Here is a 14304-nt window from a genome sequence, read left to right as displayed (position 1 = left end):
ATTTTGCCTGTGATACTCTAATAGAAAGAAATTAATGTGTATATTTAAAATCTGTGTGCATACATATATGTATAATATGTATATATGTAGATATTGTATGTATATATGTATATATAATATGTGTATGATGTATGTATACATATATGTATTTTTATAATATATACATGTATAATACATACAATATGTATGTCTTTGTATTATCTTTTGATATTTTATGTGTATTATATGTATATGTGTATGTACATGTGCATGCATATTGATATCTATTGTCTTTTGATATCTCATTGTATATTGTATTACCTATCCCTCTCTCTCTCTCTCTCAGGATGCCACATAATACCTAATGGCATCATGTAAGGTCCCTTAGCACACATATGACCCCTTAAGACCATAATATATTGTAAGGAGTCATATGTTGTTCTAACACATGTGTGGCCCCATTATGACCCTACATGACCCCCAATGATGTCATATGACCCCTTAAGACCATGTATGATATCTTAAGGGGTCATATGGTGTTGTAACACATGCGTGGCTCAATTAGGACCCCACGTGACCTCTAACAACATCATGTGACATCTCTTCCTCTCCCCTAATCTCCCTCCCTCCCTTTCTTATTCCTCTCTCTCCCTCTCTCCCTCACTCCCTTCCTCCCCCATCTCTCTCTCTCTCTCTCTCTCTCTCTCTCTCTCTCTCTCTCTCTCTCTCTCTCTCTCCCCCTTAAGACCCCACATAACACCAAATGACCCTTTAGGAGCATATGATGGCCTAAGGGGTCACATGGTGTCCTATGGTGGCAAGATGAACCATTATTACAATATAAAAAGAAATGCCAATACTACTTACAAAATTCAACACTTAATGGGTCATGGGACACCATATGACCCCTTAGAACACCATACAACCCATAACGATACCATATGGTGTTGTAAGGGGACGTATGGTGTCTTAAGGGTTCGTAGGACACAATATGATCCTCAAGACACATTATTACCCTTAACCACGCCTAAGGGGTCATGGGATACTATATGACCCCTTAGGATACAATATGTCCTCTAATGGCACCTAAGAAGTCATATGGTGTCCTAAGGGTTCATACTGTAGATGTATAAAAATGACCATATTCCTAAATGAATATTTTATGTTCATTTCTCTATTTGATTAAATCCAATTTAATTAAATTATCCACCTTCCTCTATTTAATTAAGTAAATTACTCAATTTATTTAAATTAAATTCACTATACCCATTTAAGGAATAAATTATTTTATTCAATTAAATCACTCCTATCCACTTTTAATTAAATTCAAATTTAATTAAATAGTTATCCTCAATTGAATAAATCTAATTTATTTAATTACAACCAAATTGAATTAAATTACTTTATTTCAATTAAATCCTATTATCCCTCCATCCACTTGCAAAATCCCAAACCCCTTCCTAATCCCTTCTAGAATCTTCTAATCACCTCTAATTAACCTAACCCCTCCTCTAAACTTTGTCACATCCCTAAGCAAAGGGAAGTCACTTCTCAAATTCCTCAAAGTCTTTGATAACCATTAAAGGCTTCAAGTCTTCAACCACTAAAATCCTCAAAGTCTTTGATAACCATTGAAGGCTTTCAATCTTCAACCACTAAATCCCCTAAAGTCTCCAATAACCATTAATGGTTAACTCAAACCCTCTTACATGGTTAAAACAGTTGTTTTAACTCAACCTTCACCCAACCCAAGGGTCTCATCAGGACTTTAATGCTTTGACCATGATTATTTCTTAATCATTTGCACAAAGGTTTATCCTTGGATTAACTCTTAATCCAGTGGGTAATCTTAACTTAGACTTGACCCTTACCCTCTAGATAACCATGAGGTATTCTCAGGCCTTTAATGCCTCCAACCCCTTTTCTCAACCCAACCCTATGTTGACACTTGTCACCATTTCATTGGTGCAAATTGTGCACATGGATCCCCAACTTTCAAAACCAACCTTTGATTAAACCTTTCAATCTTGACCATCCATTGCCCTGTTTGTGCTATAAATAGAGCTCTCATTCCTCCATTTTTTAAAATAATCATCTTTCAAATTTGTAGTATCATACTTATGCTCAAATACATTCAAGCTCTCATATCATTTTTATGCTTATCATTTTAGCCTCTTTGAAATCAGGAATTAGTCTAAATATGCATGTTTAAAATAATTTCTTTATCATTTAGCTCAATCATAGACTAATATATTATGTTAGGATAGTATTTATACTAATCTTGTCATCTTATCATTTAGTTTATTGCATTTCTAAGATCAGGCATAGCTTAACATACCTTTCATACTAAAAATTATCAAAGCATCCCTCGTTCTTGCATTTGCCATCCCTAAACCATTTTGCTCAGTGATCTGAGAGCAAAAACATTGGTTTGAGGGACATTGTGAGATAGAGAACCATGGGACCTACCTTGGGAAGCTGAGTAATACGTTATTACTCCATAGCTTGCATCAAGAAGTCTTGTGTGTGTGTGTGGACTAGTATTTAGCAATATTTTCACATATTGAGTTTTATTAGCCCACTTTTCTCACATACATTTCTGGCGCCCACCATGGAGCCCGACCCCAAATAAAAAATCAGTTTTTCAAATTAATGACTTTTGCAAGTCCACGGGATACAAGAATCGGCATGTCGGAAACATTCCATAACGCATCTGCTTAACAGTCTAGCGCATCCCGCTTACTATTTAGCACGTGGGATCCATACTCTAGCACGTGAAGACCTTTCTTTAGCGCATGACTTTAACTGAAAATTTCCTGTAGGTCTCGACGTGGGCAAAACATAGAGTAGTGCATCAAATCAACATATTAGCGCATTAGATCCCCATTTCAGCGCTTATAGCCCATCATCCAGCGCGTAAAACTCAAATGTTAGTGCATCATATTTCAAATTTTCCTGCAAAACTGAGCACGGGAAAAAGAAAAGGAACAGAGCAGCACTTCCAATTCACAGAGTAGCGCATCCAAGCAACAGTATAGCGTAGAGGAACATTAGTTTAGCGCATCTAGTTTTTATTGTAGCATGTGCAGTCCATTCTGTAGCACATCACAGATAGAGGACTAAAATTTTATTGTAACCGAATTGAAATTTTAGACTTGTAAAAGTCCCCCAGATCATCTAACATTTTCTTTTTTCTTTTGTTTGCAAGATTCTAACGGTTTCTTGCAAGTAGAGCGAGGAATTTTATTTTAAAAATGATTTCTTTTGTTGACCACAAAATCAAAAATTTGCTTTGTTGACCATTTCCTTTCCATAGATCAGAAAATCATTCTTTTAAGGTAAAATGAACACCATGTTTTTGTGGAGCAACATCTCCACCTAGATTTTAACAAATCACTGATTTGAAAGGATAAAACAAACCTAATTGATTGCTTTTTCTCAAAAGTGGAAGGAATATGCTCTCCCCTTAACTGGGTGATCAAAAATCCAGACCACTCTTATAGCTTTCAGTAATTCAAGCATTAAAACCTTTAGCAGGCCTGCCTTCCTGAGGAGTTGCAATCAACTCTTAAAGCCATTTATGGCCGGTGTGAAGGGAACAACCTAAGTGGGGAATTGCTTTGATGCCAAGAATTCCAACCCACTATAATCAAATGTGGAAAGTGATGAAAGTCCTTTTCAACGGTTGCGCACAGTGATTAGCCTTCCCCCAGTATCCTTGAGATACGTAAAGCCTTTGTTCTAAAGGTTGGGAAGCTTCCTGAGGGAGTTTATCATTGACGGCCGAACGGGAAGCCTGATTACGAACCATAGAATTAGAAGCTTTGAACTGAGTCAGTAACCAGACATTTATAACATCATAGTGCAAGGGTGGGGAAGAATCCGCCCCCAAGATTACTCACCATATATCTCCCAAGATAACTACTCAACTATGAAGCAATTCACTTTGGGTTAATTTCTGGCAAAAGGCAAAAAAATGGGCGCCCTCTAGGGGGTGACACGACTGTTTGAGCTGACGGAGTATCGAGACTAGTGGGCTATGATGTTATTTATGACCCTTGACTAAAGAGTCTTTCTGAAGTGTATTACTTGTATCCAAACCTGTTAAAACATTGAGGATTTGAACACATCCTCGCAGAACATACACTTTTTGTTAGATTACGCAAAATGGTTGTACTTTTTGTGCCATGCTTGCATTTATTACTTCAGAAAATCATCCATCACACTTGAAAATTTCTCAACAAAATTCAAAATCTTCAAGAAATCACCCAAACGGAAAAATCAGGGTAGTCTAGCGCATAAGAATAACATCTTAGCACGTGGAAGACTTTTGTTAGCGCATCCAAACCTCAAATTAGCATGTGAAGTTAAAACAGTAGCGTTTTTATCATAAGGCAAAACAGTATAAATTCCTTTAGCGCATCCGAAAAATAGTCTAGCGCGTGGAAACAACAGCCTAGCGTGTAGGAACCAAGAATTAGCGCATAGAGTTTAAAAGTTAGCATGTAACCGGCCCAGTATAACGCGTAGCTTTTTCCAACTAATTCCACAATAATTTTCAGCAGTCCAAACTTTAACGCATAGAAGAAACAGCTTAGCACGTGACATAGAAACATTAGCGCATGCACTCAAAAAGTTAGCGTGTAGAAAACCCAGGATAGCGCATAGGTTTTTCAACTGTTAGACAACATTTTTTAAACAGTCAAAACTTTAGCGCATGTCTAGGGGCAGATTAGCGCATGTGCTCATTCTTTTAGCGCATCAAGTAAATTTAGTAGCGCATGTAGACTCTGTTCTAGCATGTGATCCAAAACAGGAAAACAGAGAGCAAAACCGAGAAAAATTTAAAATTTTCAAAAATATTTTTAGAAGCCTTTTTCATCAAAAAACCATTTTTCATCAAACCAGAGTGACAAACAAACCACTAAAACTATTTTTTGAGCTCAATTTGTGTCAAAACAAAAGTTGTCAGAATCTTAAACAAATCGCACAATAGAGGATGTCTCTCCTATCATAATCCAGAGATTTCATCATCAGTATCAACAAAATCCTTTACCATCTTATGGATTTCTATCTCAAAACACTTGTTTAAAATTCTCAAATTGTCAAATCCAGTTTCTAGATCAGGAAGCTTTTATCCATATCATTTGACACACTTTATCGTGAAGGGACATGTAAACCTTTACTCTGATAAAGTAAGATTTGAAATTTTTTTCAAAAACAAGAATCAACTGAATCCAAACACATCAAAGGAAATCATTGATCACTCATGCATGACTAATCCCCTTATTCTGAGAAGAAAGAACCTCTATCGTAACATCACGTTGAAGAAACAACAACCTAGTTTTTCCAAATTCATCAAGAGAAATAAGTTTTTATACATCAATCGTCAACTTTTCAAATCTCATCGGGTATTCCTTCATCACGTCAAACATTATATCCAAAACAAATCTAGCGAATTTGACAAAGAACCTTTGAAGACAAGAGCATACTGTCAAAAGTCTGCTTTTAATCAAAACATAAACCGTGGAGGAAAGATCAATCCAGCATTCTTGCCCGATGAGTGCATCACATATAACACATCTCGACCAAAACCACCAACACCCGAGCAACACATCAAAGAGGCTTTTGTCCCTTTCATCACTAAAAGTTTTTACTAAAATGCCTGTTACTCGCTCTCAACGAGACAAACAAAGTGAGACACACGCAAAATCAAGTATGAATCACAGATTATCAAATCCTTTTGAAGTTCCACCAGTAGAAGAACCTGAAATTACTGAAGCCCTTCTTCGGGAATGTCAAGAAAACCCTTCCTTCCATAAACTTGTTGAAAAACTCATGGAAAATGACAAAGAAAAATATATGTTGATGCTTACAAGCAAAGGCGTTAAACTTCCTGAAGATTTCAACCCAAACATTTTTCAAACCGGATCTCGACAATATGCATATCAAGAACAACACAGAGAAGAAGAAACTCGCATACCTGAACAACATAACTTTGAGCAACACATTCCAGAACAACGCATACCAGAAATGCGTATACCTGAGCTAGAAACACCAGAGCAACATATACCATTTACCACACCTTTTCAGCTAAGAACCAATACAAGGCAAGAAATTTTTCCTCGATAAGACAATATACCTTTGGCAGCCCTTACTCAACAAATGCAAATGTTGCAAAGGCAAATACAGGATATGCAACAAGGGACAATAGTGCAATACTCTTTAAACAAAATCTGTCCTTAACCATTTGACATAAGCTTGAACATGGTGCCTTTTCCTCCAAACTCAGACGTTCCCAAATTTGATAAATATGATGGGAAAAGTGATCCCCGAGATCATGTTCGGGAATTTTGCACACTGAGCCTGGAATTTGCTCATGATGACACCTATTTAATGAGGTTATTCCCCAGAAGCTTGGGAGGGAAAACCATGGAATGGTTATCCAAAATCTCACCACCTGTCAGATCATTTGATGAGTTGGTTAACAAGTTCATAACCCACTATTCCTACAACATCCAACATGCCATAACCATGCTAGATGTTTGCAATACCAAACAAAAGAACAACGAAACATTCAAAGTATTCCTTCAACGCTGGTGACGCATGGTCTCCAGATATCCTCGAGATATTCCTGAAAAGGAGAAAATGGAAATCTTCATCTATAACTTGAATGGCGAGATGAGTTACCGACTAAAACTTCAATGCATACCATCTTTCACCAAATTGATTGAAAATGGCATTCAAGAAGAAGAAGCATGTGTCAAAAAGGGAACACTTAAATTCTATAAGGAACAAACTCATCAAACTACAATAACCAGAACAACACCAACCTTGACAAATCTCGATTTTGGACTCGAAACAGAAATGAAGGCAACAACGAATCACATGATCCTAAATCTAAGCAACCAGTGCTTGCATTATCTGGAAATCCTCAGAACACGAAAAATCTTAAAAATGCTGCACCAAATGCTAACACATATGCACAAAACACTTATCAAGGACAGCTCAACACAAACAATACCAATGATACTCAAAGCAAAAACATGAATCCAGGACCTAACACCAATTCACACAACACAAACAATTTCCAAAAGCGTATCTTCACACCACTGGGACAATCTTTAGAATCCACATTCAGAGAACTTTTGGCAAACAAGATTCTGTCTTTGCCTCCAATCAACAATTATGAACCCCCAATCAAACCACCTTGGTGGAATGATTCGCACTATTGTGATTTCCATCGCAACAAGGGTCATAGAACAAACGAGTGCATGAGATTGAAACACATAGTACAGGACATGATTGATCGAGGTGACTTAACGGTCGATGGTCTCAAAACAAATGGTGATCACGGAGCCTTTAAAAATCCTCTCCCAAATTACAACAAAGATGGAGCATCCACTTCAGATGATACACGCGGAGCTCGTATTAATCACATCTACAACAACACCATCAACCACATATTAGCTAAAGATCATCAAGTAAATGTCATCACCATCCGAGATCAGCATGATCATGAATCTGTCAATGTCACAACCTGAACTCAGAAATATGTCTTGAAGGGACATATGGCACCTACAACTACCACACCAAAAATCCAATATGAGTTGGTTAACCAACTACACAAGACTCCAGCTCAGATATCTATCCTAGAATTATTAAAACTATCACCAAGGCACAAAGACATATTGGAACAAGCGCTATTGGAAACAAATGTACCTCAAAATCTGGATATAGACAGATTTCAAGCCATGGTCACCCATATGACAGGACCTCATAACCTCACCTTCTCATAGCATGATAATACTTCCTTGAGTCATCCACATAATACTCCTCTCCATATCAAAGTCATTGTTTACAAACACCGAGTCAAAAGAGTCCTAATAGATGGAGGAGCCGACCTTAATATATGTACTTTAAAGCTTATCCGTGCATTAGGCTTCTCAGAAGAATCTATTGATCCCTGCAAAAAGATTACCATAAAAGCATATGATGATGAAGAGAGGTCCTCTAAAGGCACAGTGATATTACCTATTCAAGTAGGCCTAGTAAAAAAGGATACTATCTGTCAAGTCTTAAATATTGATCTAACCTACAATATTTTGTGAGGACGACCCTGGATACATGAAATGCAAGCGGTACCTTCTACATATCACTAGTGTGTCAAGTTCCTTATGATGGACAAGAAATATCCATATCCACTGATCACAATCCATTTCAACATTGCAACACAATGGGGGCAGCCCAAGACAGTTTGGTTCCTCATAATAGACAAAAGCAGCAATCTTCAACATCAGATCTACAAACAGCAAAGCCCAACTCCTTATGGGGAGACTTCTAGTAGAGAATGCAAATCAAAGACCACAGTATGGGAGAATACTCTTTGGAACCTTTATGTTTGGTGAAATTACCAACATCACCCAGATCGCATGGTTTGCCTACTACATCAACACATCTGGCCACTCAGCCCATCACTAAATTTGATGGTACTTTCATCCAACTGGGTACTCTAGCACATGAATCAGAGGACAAAGATGTTCTTAGCTGGTTATACAAAGATGAGGAAGAAAATCATAGAGCAGCCACTCTAGACATTGTTCTACCAACACACCTATATGGAAAAGGCTACTTAATCATGAAGCAAATGGGATATGGCGGTAAAGGACCTATTGGCAAACGCAAAGAAGGAGTCACTGAACCTATAGATCTTCCTTCACAACCTAGCAGAAACAAAGCAGGATTGGGTTCCAAACTCACATTCCTATTGAAATGGCTGCCACATCTACCTACCAAACCTCAATGAAAAGTAAAGACGAAGTACAAAGAAGAATCCTGGTAGGAAACACTCTTTGAATCTGTAGAAACAATCCGCAAGGCACAGGAACGTCATGATCAGAAGTTACATCAGGCAAAGCTTCTAAGTCATAAGAAGGCCCTATCTGCAGCAGTAGCTCATATTCAGAAACCAATATCTCAAGAACAAATCATGTCATCTCTAGATACCGTTATTCCTCCCCGAGAAAGCACAGTCTATGAACAAATTCAGAAAGTAGAGGATGGATCTGACACAAAATCAACAAAAACCATCAAAATGGTATCCATTATCAAAGATTTGTTTTCACCCTACAACATACCAGTTTACAGCACAGATAAAATCTGGGATGATGCCTATGAGACTGATTCCAATGAATATGAATGGGGTACCTACTCCAATGCTACTACAGATATCCCTAGTGATACTGATTCTATATCTATTTCCCAAGAAGAACATACCGCAGAAGATAGACCTCTTGAATTTGGACCGCAGAATATCTATGACGCCGAGGAAAGTGAACAGGAACATTATGAGCAAGTATATGTAGAAGATAATACCATCGAAGATCTCGACAAAATCTTGAAATTCTTTAAAAACAAGAACCATCATGATGAAAACTCTGTCCTAACACTCATAGTAGCTGAACTTGATCCACCTAATGATTCCTTACCACTTGTCTTTCCTGATCTCATCGACTAGGATGAACCTAGAATCCATGATATACCAATTTTCCCAAATGACGAATCTATTATCCATTACCTATGTACCGTAAATCCAGAAACAGGCTCTACCAGTGAACAAAATAATGATGTCTACAAACTAGGGAGTGCCAAGTCTCTCAGTCACAAAAATGAACTAAATAAAGGATCTGATGCTGAAAACCAGTCAATGGCATCTCTAGATCATAAAAAAGTAAAAATAAAGGATGTATCTGAGGGTGAAAACCTTTTTAAGGCACCTAACGATGGGAGACTTGACACTCTTCCTGAGCACTTTCATAAGTGATCGCCCATATTGATTGAGCCCACTCAATCAATCAACATTGGTACCACAAAAGCAGTTAGGAACCTACACCTTGCAGAATCTCTAACAGAGGAAGAAAGATCAGCATTCATCATCTTCTTTAAAGGACAGCAAATCAACTTTTCTTGGTCATATGCTGATATGCTCGAAGTAGATCCACACTTAATCATGCATCATCTGTCCATTTCTACAGGCGTTAAGCCAGTCAAGCAAAATCTATGAAAGATGAAACCACAGGTGGCACTCATGGTCAAAACTAAACTAAAGAAATTATTAGATGTCGGATTCATCCAACGCATTGACTATGTGGAATGGATTTCCAACATCATTCCAGTATCAAAACCAGATGGTAGTATCATAATCTGCACTAACTTCAGAGACATCAACAAAGCTTGTCCAAAAGACGACTTTCCTCTGCCCAGTATCAGCATCATTGTAGATCTCATAGCAGGCCATGCAATGTTCTCACTAATGGATGGTTTCTCAGGCTATAATCAAATCAAAATAGCCCCAAAACATCAAGATAAAACCGCGTTCACCTGTCCTTGGGGAACGTACTGTTGGAATGTTATGCTTTTCGGCTTAAAGAATGCAGGGGCCACTTATCAAAGAGCAATGACCACAATATTCCATGACATGATGCACACATTTATGGAAGACTATGTGGATGACTTACTAGCTAAATCTTTCACCAGAGTAGAACATCTTGGTATCCTAACCAAAATCTTTGATTGATTAGAGAAATTCCAAGTCAGGCTTAACCCTAAGAAGTGTGTCTTCAGGGTTACATCAGGCAAGTTATTAGGCTACATAGTTTCAGCTAAAGGTATTGAAGTAGATCCAGCAAAGGTACAGGCCATTATGGACATACCACCACCAAAGAATATCAGTCAACTCAGATCTCTACAAGGACGACTTCAATCAATCAGGCGATTCATCACTCAGCTAGCAGATAAAAGTCTACCATTTAATCATTTACTACACAAAAATGTACCATTCAAATGGGAGGCCAAGTGTGCAGAATCTTTTTACCAAATCAAATAGTACCTGATGAATCCACCAGTTCTAGTACCTCCAGTCACAGGAAAGCCTCTTATTTTATATATCTCAACCACAGACATATCGCTAGGGGCACTATTGGCACAAGAAGATCAACAAGGAAAGGAACGCGCCATATATTACATTAGTAGAACATTGAATGGCTATGAACTCAACTATACATTCATTGAAAAGGCTTGCTTAATAGTGGTCTTTGCATCTCAGAAGTTCCGACATTATATGCTAGCACACACCATCAAGTTCGTCGCAAAAATTGATCCTCTCAAATATCTACTCAGCAAGGCAGCTCTTACAGGCCGATTGGCTAAATGGGTCATGATTCTCAGTGAATTTGACATCCAATACATAGAAAGGCGAGCCATCAAAGGACAAGAAATTGCAGATCAGTTAGCCGAAGCACCCCTACCAGGAAAACACACCATGTAGATTGAATTTCCAGACAGAGATGTTCTTGCTCTTTCTACCAAACACTGGACCCTATACTTTGATGGATCCTATACACACCATGGTTCAGGTGCCGGCATTTTATTCATCACTCCTAAAGGACACACTATACCAAGATCGTACAGGCTTATGTTTCCATACACCAATAATGTAGCTGAATATGAGGTACTGGTCATAGGCATCAAAATGGCCGTAGAATGGAAAATCACAGAGTTAAAAGTCTATGGGGACTCACAATTGGTCATACATCAAATCAACAATGACTATCAGACAAAGGATGACAAGATACTACCCTACAAGCGAATGGTGGATGACTTCAAACAGTATTTTGTGCACATCACCTTCGAACAAATACCAAGGTTGAACAACAAAGCAGCCGATGCAATGGCTACTATCACTTCATTACTACAAATTCCAGAGTAACAGAGTTGTTATGAGTTCCTGGTAGAGCAACTATTCTCCCCCACCTATGACCACTCTAAATCCCATGTTATCTATGCCTTGACTAGTTCAGATTCTCTGTTATATGGACCAATATACGACTATCTCAAGCATAATATCTTACCCATTGACCAATCTCGTAACCAAAAACGTAACTTTATCCGACAAGCTGCCCATTACACCCTTACCGCTGATACTTTATATCATCGAGGTCTCGATGATACTCTTCTTCATTGTCTTGATCGTAATGATTTCGATTCTGCTTTACATGAGCTTCACGAAGGTATTTGTGGCACACATTCAAGTGGCACTACTCTTGCTAAAAAACTTCTAAGGATGGGATACTACTAGCCTACAATGGAGAAAGACTCATATCACTTTGCCAAGAAATGTCCTAAATGCCAAATCCATGGTAATCTAATACATGCACCAGCACAAGAACTGCAACCATTTACAACATCCTGGCCCTTTTGTCAGTGGGGACTGGACCTCGTTGGCAAAATTCATCCTTCATCTTCAAATGGACACAAGTTCATTATAATTGCAATAGAGTACTTTACCAAATGGATAGAAGCAGTTCCCATGACCACAGTAACCGGGAAACAAATTGCCTCTTTTATCCTAAATTATCTGATCTGCAGATATGGTATTCCAAGTTCAATCATTACAGATAATGGATGGCCCTTCAAGAATCAAGATGTCCAAGAACTATGTGAAAAATTCAAAATCCAACATAGGTTCTCTACACCATATTACCCACAGGGAAATGGTCAAGCGGAAGCATCTAACAAGACAATACTGAAAATCCTCAAGAAAATAGTGGATGATATAGGCAAAGATTGGCATGTACAACTCAATCTAGCACTTTGGGCATACAGGACCAGCATCCGCACACCTACCAGATTAACACCATACTCATTGGTATATGGATCAGAGGCTATTTTACCACTGGAGGTAGAGATCCCATCTCTCAGAGTCTCTTTGAAAGGCTTAATCCCAGATGAAGAGTATCGCGTTAACCGCCTGCAAGAACTTGAGCTATTAGATGAAAGATGCTAACATGCTTATACTCATCTCAAAGCATATCAGCAATGCATGTGCAGGAGCTACAATCACAAAGTCATTCCCCGCAACTTCAAAGTTGGTGACCTAGTCCTTAAAGAAAATCCAAGAAATCAACAAGATCGAGAAAAGAAAGGGAAATTTGAGCCTAACTGGTTAGGCCCCTATGTCATCATCTCAGTTTATGGATCAGGTGCCTATCAGCTAACAAATTCTGAAGGTGATGTGCTCGATGAACCAACTAACAGCATCCATCTGAAAAGGTACTATACTTAAGTAGCCTAGTGCACAGAAAAAGCCAAAAACAAACAAAAAAAATCAAAAAAATACAGAAAAAGCAAAACAAAGTACAATAAAAACAAATGGTGAAAACCTGGTAAACAGGCGCTCTTGTGAAAGAATGGCCCCTCCATCTATATCCACGCCATTTTATCCCTACAAACACTATCGGCCATCACCCGACACTTAGCAAATATCCATTCAGGACATACTTAGCGTAGTCACTATCCTGATTTGTCTATATATATCCTCTTACCACTAATCCACCATGGCTTGGAATCACTGTATATATTCACATCAAGAGGCACACTCAGCTAGGGGTATGTAAATAATATTGCAAACACTCAAGACATCAAGACTAGATGCAAAACTCAACAACATGACATCCAACACACAACTACGCTTCATCACCAAACAAAACCAAACAAATCAAAAATAACAAGGATGGATGATTTTCTAAAGTACTGAATGTTGCACTATAGCATAAAATCTTAACTAGTTTGCATTTTTTTTTAACTTTTTTTGAATTATTGGATTCTCTTCCTTGTCTCACTAAAATGCTTCACAACTAGAGGTCAAGGGGAACTTCCAATATTTTCTTAGTCTTCTGTCTGGGAGGCGATCACTTGTACTGTGTGAATACTTGCCTCGAGACGTGATACATCGAATATCACTGAAGGCCTGATTCCACTTCATGCATACAAATGATCAAATCTTGTCTGTTTATGCAATACGCACTCAGGTCGTCTTGGTTCAATTATACCTTGACGCGTGTGCTATCTTACAAAATAAAAACATTATGTAAATTTTTCTCAGGTCATTATGGTTCAATTATACCATTATGCTTGTATAAATTTTCAACATATCCTAAACAAATTAATGCTCAATGATGATACCTACAAAGAAATAAAACAACATATGGTTATATCGGATGGCAAATGTAGAATGAGGATGCCCAAAAACAATTAGTTGCATATCATTTTACAATTAGTTTCCTATCATTTTTTCACAGTTGCATATCATTTTACAATTAGTTACATATCATTTTACAATTAGTTGCATATCATATCATACATCTCATTTTCAAAATATCATTCATCATTCATCATTCATCATTGCATCCCTCGCATGCATATCTATCACATCATCATGGAATCCTTCTTCACTTTCATATCTCTATCATTCTTCCAACCTATCTT

The sequence above is a fragment of the Cryptomeria japonica genome, chromosome 11, assembly GCF_030272615.1.
Source record: "Cryptomeria japonica chromosome 11, Sugi_1.0, whole genome shotgun sequence".
Lineage (NCBI taxonomy): Eukaryota > Viridiplantae > Streptophyta > Pinopsida > Cupressales > Cupressaceae > Cryptomeria > Cryptomeria japonica.
This window is presented reverse-complemented; position numbering follows the sequence as displayed.